This window comes from Lucilia sericata, unplaced genomic scaffold (assembly GCF_015586225.1).
Source record: "Lucilia sericata isolate MDLA Ls3-8-SP2 unplaced genomic scaffold, ASM1558622v1 Contig000808F_arrow, whole genome shotgun sequence".
In the NCBI taxonomy this organism is placed as follows: Eukaryota; Metazoa; Arthropoda; class Insecta; order Diptera; family Calliphoridae; genus Lucilia; species Lucilia sericata.
In genome coordinates this window covers 23,288-29,287 of record NW_023994800.1, presented here as the reverse complement: position 1 = coordinate 29,287, position 6,000 = coordinate 23,288, and positions in this window count along the sequence as shown.

The following is a 6,000-nucleotide window of genomic DNA, read 5'->3' as shown; positions in this document are numbered from 1 at the left end:
GTTTTAATTTTATAATTACTCTCACTGGGGACTTTAATGGAAACAGAAAATAAAATATTTCCTTTTTTTGGCAATTTTTAAAGGCAACAATTTAGTGACAACCAGATAAATACCAAACTACCACATTGTCACATCACTTGTCGCATTCATGATGACAGTTTGGACACGACGTACAAATTGTCAACACCAAAACAACAGTCAACCCTAATGGTCAGCAGTAAAACAAAACAGCTAAAAAAATAGCAAAAACAGGAGTGATAATGGCACAATAATAATATATAGTCATATCGAAAATTCCAACGACGAAATATATATTATAATACTGCTAAAAGCCAAAAATTAAAAAAATAATTTCAGAAAATAATGGCATTATAACCATTGTCCCACCAGTCAGCCAACCAATATGATGATGCATCATCTGTACAACAAACCGCAACTAGAGCACAGACACATTATAATCAGTGGTACAACATCGTTATTGTTGTAGTCTTCATACAAGCCATCAACGCCATCTTCGTCATCGTTGTCGTCGTCATCGGAGGCATCATCAGAAATGGCGGTCGGTCGGTCTTGTAAAGTACCCCTTTGTAGTTGTCACTTTAACATTAGTTTTTAACTGGTGCAAACTTTTGCACAGTGGAGCGAGCATGGCAAATTCCAAATGATAGCTATAGACTGGAATATAGTATAGACTGTAGACTAGACTTTAAAAAAACTATCAGATATTAAGCTATAGATTGGACTATATTCTGTAGTCCTACAGTATAATTTATAGAATTGACTATAGACTAGACTCTAGTCTAAAGTCCTACAGTCTAATTTATAGAATTGACTATAGACTATAGACTAGACTATAGACTAGACTATAGACTAGACTATAGACTAGACTATAGACTAGACTATAGACTAGACTATAGACTAGACTATAGACTAGACTATAGACTAGACTATAGACTAGACTATAGACTAGACTATAGACTAGACTATAGACTACTATAGACTAGACTATAGACTAGACTATAGACTGACTATAGACTAGACTATAGACTAGACTATAGACTAGACTATAGACTAGACTATAGACTAGACTATAGATTAGACTATAGAGACTATAGACTAGACTAGACTATAGACTAGACTATAGACTAGACTATAATAGACTATAGACTAGACTACAGACTACTAGACTAGACTATAGACTAGACTATAGACTAGACTATAGACTAGACTATAGACTAGACTATAGACTAGACTATAGACTAGACTATAGACTAGACTAGACTAGACTATAGACTAGACTATAGACTAGACTATAGACTAGACTATAGACTAGACTATAGACTAGACTATAGACTAGGACTATAGACTAGACTATAGACGACTATAGACTAGACTATAGACTAGACTATAGACTAGACTATAGACTAGACTATAGACTAGACTATAGACTAGACTATAGACTAGACTATAGACTAGACTATAGACTAGACTATAGACTAGACTATAGACTAGACTATAGACTAGACTATAGACTAGACTATAGACTAGACTATAGACTAGACTATAGACTAGGACTATAGACTAGACATATAGACTAGACTATAGACTAGACTATAGACTAGACTATAGACTAGACTATAGACTATAGACTAGACTATAGACTAGACTATAGACTAGACTATAGACTAGACTATAGACTAGACTATAGACTAGACTATAGACTAGACTATAGACTAGACTATAGACTAGACTATAGACTAGACTATAGACTAGACTATAGACTAGACTATAGACTAGACTATAGACTAGACTATAGACTAGACTATAGACTAGACTATAGACTAGACTATAGACTAGACTATAGACTAGACTATAGACTAGACTATAGACTAGACTATAGACTAGACTATAGACTAGACTATAGACTAGACTATAGACTAGACTATAGACTAGACTATAGACTAGACTATAGACTAGACTATAGACTAGACTATAGACTAGACTATAGACTAGACTATAGACTAGACTATAGACTAGACTATAGACTAGACTATAGACTAGACTATAGACTAGACTATAGACTAGACTATAGACTAGACTATAGACTAGACTATAGACTAGACTATAGACTAGACTATAGACTAGACTATAGACTAGACTATAGACTAGACTATAGACTAGACTATAGACTAGACTATAGACTAGACTATAGACTAGACTATAGACTAGACTATAGACTAGACTATAGACTAGACTATAGACTAGACTATAGACTAGACTATAGACTAGACTATAGACTAGACTATAGACTAGACTATAGACTAGACTATAGACTAGACTAGACTATAGACTAGACTATAGACTAGACTATAGACTAGACTATAGACTAGAATATAGAGTAGACTATATTTCACTGTGCCTTTATTCTTTATATTTTGTGTTACAATTTTTTGGTCTATTGCTTTTCAACACTTTAGCGCATCATTTATCAAAATTTTTATTTTTATAATCAAAGAAAAAAATTTAATTTTTTGTTTTGGCTCTCCCTTCCAAAATATAAAATCATAAAAACAGTTTTGCCTTTTGTATTTTACATTAACAATAACGTTTTTTTGGGAAAGAAACCAAAAAAATTGCATTAAAGTCACGTTGCAGTTTAAAAACACTTTAAAAAACATTTTAGGGGGTGCCCACACACTTTTCTCTCGTACACACATCTATATTACATGTTCGTCTGATGCAGATCCCTGCCCTCATACCCTAAAGACATTTGATTTGACATACACCAACATCGTCAACATGTTTTGCTTGGCTGCTGGAATGGCCTGCCAGCAACAAATCCAGTAAGCCATAATATTTCAAGTGGGAATTTTTCGCTTTACATTTTTTGATGTTTTTGCTGCTGTTGATTTTTTTGCTCCTTTTCAATTTGGTTTTTTGAGTAGTTGTTGCTGCTGTTGTCGTTGACTGCCAACTTATTTGTCACGCATAAATTTGTTAAAAATCACTCAATGTTGCCAGCATGTTGAAGGGGCTAGTTATTTTGTTATTTCCCATTTTTGCTACACTTTCGTAAATAAAATTTTAAATTGTGAATTTCGTTACTTTTTCCTGAATATTTAAGTTTATTGAATTTTCAATTAAAAACTTTGCCGGTTTTGTCATACACATTTCGTTGTGACATACCAACATAACCTCAATAAAATTTCTGCTAAAATCCAACTTTCAAATAAATCACAAATTTCTACACAAACTGTAAAATAACAAGAATATTTACCGAACACCTTTTGGTTGTTTTACCAAAATGGCATTAGTGATCATATGAAAAGTTTACATTTGCCATTTTGACCTCATTAACATTGTGGCATAGTGGGGGCTAAGATGGGGTTTTGAATAATGAATTACTAGCAAGAATTTCAGCACTAATGTATGGGGAGAAGATTTTTATTTGATTCCATCTGTTGATGTTTAAATTTAAACTTCATAGCAATCGTAATGAGTGAATCAGAACATATATTTTTGAAATATTAAGTAAAACATTTGTCCTAAATAAACAATGAAACAATCGATCATTCAATAGTTGTAAATAATTCAATGGAAATCTACATGTTGTCTTAGTTTAGTCCTAGTTCAGTTCTAATTCAGTTCTAGTTAAGTTCTAGTTCAGTTCTAGTTCAGTTCTAGTTCAGTTCTAGTTCAGTTCTAGTTCAGTTCTAGTTCAGTTCTAGTTCAGTTCTAGTTCAGTTCTAGTTCAGTTCTAGTTCAGTTCTAGTTCAGTTCTAGTTCAGTTCTAGTTCAGTTCTAGTTCAGTTCTAGTTCAGTTCTAGTTCAGTTCTAGTTCAGTTCTAGTTCAGTTCTAGTTCAGTTCTAGTTCAGTTCTAGTTCAGTTCTAGTTCAGTTCTAGTTCAGTTCTAGTTCAGTTCTAGTTCAGTTCTAGTTCAGTTCTAGTTCAGTTCTAGTTCAGTTCTAGTTCAGTTCTAGTTCAGTTCTAGTTCAGTTCTAGTTCAGTTCTAGTTCAGTTCTAGATCAGTTCTAGTTCAGTTCTAGTTCTGGTTCAGTTCTAGTTCAGTTCTAGTTCAGTTATAGTTTAGTTATAGTTTAGTTATAGTTCAGTTCCAGCTTAGTGACAAATTAGAATGACAAAAACAAACATTAAAAAGTGATAAAGTAAAATTAATTTAACTAATATTTTTGCATAGAAAATCAATTTCCAAACGATAAAGTACTATTAGTTTATTTTTTTTTTCTTACGAAATTTTTCAATAAATTTATATTGAATATTGTGTTGCTGATATTTGATTGTTAAAATCATGTAAGCAAAAACAATACGAATTTATCGTTGATAATACCATAAACTTAAAATTGTCTACCAAACTTGCATGATTTCATGTATGAATAAAAAATATATTTTCCATTCATACATAGAAAACCACAATCCTGTCTCAATGTAACATTAAGTGGTCACAACAACAGTTTTTCTTTTTTTGTTCAGTTCTCCCTAAAAGTATAAATATACAAAATATTGTCATGTTTCCCTTGTTAAATAACGAAAAGAAAACACAAAATTCTATCGTTTATATTTGGTTTTACAGTAGTTTCTGTTGATGTTATTTTTGTTATTATTTTTTTTGGAAATCCCAGACAATCAGACAAAACTCATCAGTGAAAAATATAATAATGCTATATTTTTTTTTTTTATATATGCTGGTATATTTTTCCATTTTATTAAAAAAATAAACGAGGAAAATACCAAAAATATGGAAAACAGATAAAACCGCAAAAAATATAGAAAAAATATAGTATTCAGAAATATTTGAAAACCTCAAAAGATAACAAAATAGAGTGAAAATAAGAAATGAAAACCAAAAGTAGTGTTACAGTTGGCCAAGTTGATCTTTGCTTTTCATTCGTAACTTTGCACATGATGGGACAAATAATTTTTTTTTTATTATTTTTAAAAGGAACTTTCTCCGCCTTTTAATTAAAAAATTTCGAACAATTTTTTTTAGGTTTTTTTTTAACACCATATTAAAGGGACAGGTCCTGTTAATATGAACTAGTCGTGTAACTAGACTAGTGGATATTGTCCCCTTTCAGAATTTGTAGGATTTTAATTTTACTTATTATTATCCACCGCTACAAGTTTTAAGATGAATTTTTATGCATACATATGTATGTAGCGACTTGTTACTTCCAAACCTACAAATTTAAAAACCAGTGGCATTTAACTTTTTTAAGTAAAAGATCCATTTGTTATAATTGATTCAAAACAAACCTAGTAGTATGTTTTTATCTCCACTCTCTGGAAATGGTATGTTGTTTTCCAAACAATATTTAGGAACACCAAAGCTTACACAAATACTTAGTGGAAAAGAAAATGAATTGTCATGAAAACGGCCGGGGAACAAAATATGATAAATAAAGTTGTCAACCGAAAACTGAAAAACATGAAAACGTTGTCATTTGCAGAATTGAGAAAATATCAGTTAGAATTTTTAAATTGAAATTTTAGTTTTACTTAAATGTATTTAAATGTATTAATATGAAAAAGAATGTGGAAAAACTCTGATCTTTTGTATTTTTCAAAGATTTTCCAAACAAAGAGGCAAAATTCATTTATTCGAAAACTACATAAAACACTTTAAATCAATAAATATAAGCAGGTTGCTTATCTGTGCTTCAAATTTTAGAAATTGTGTATGTATATCAATCTAATGCACCGCATCATACCCTTTTTTCAAAACTAATTAGTATGAAATACATTTTCTTCAAATTTCCTGCATCCAATTATAATTTCCTAAACCAACAACACTTGTAAGTCTCATCTGTTTAATTAGCAAAGTATAAACGAACACAAAATATATTTATTAATTTTTACTTTATTATGCAACTTCATCATAAACCATCAAATGTCAAAACTTTACGCTGGATGTTGTCTTACACATCTATCAAATAACAAAATATTAAATTGAAGTTTATGGTCTTAAGTTCTATTTTCTT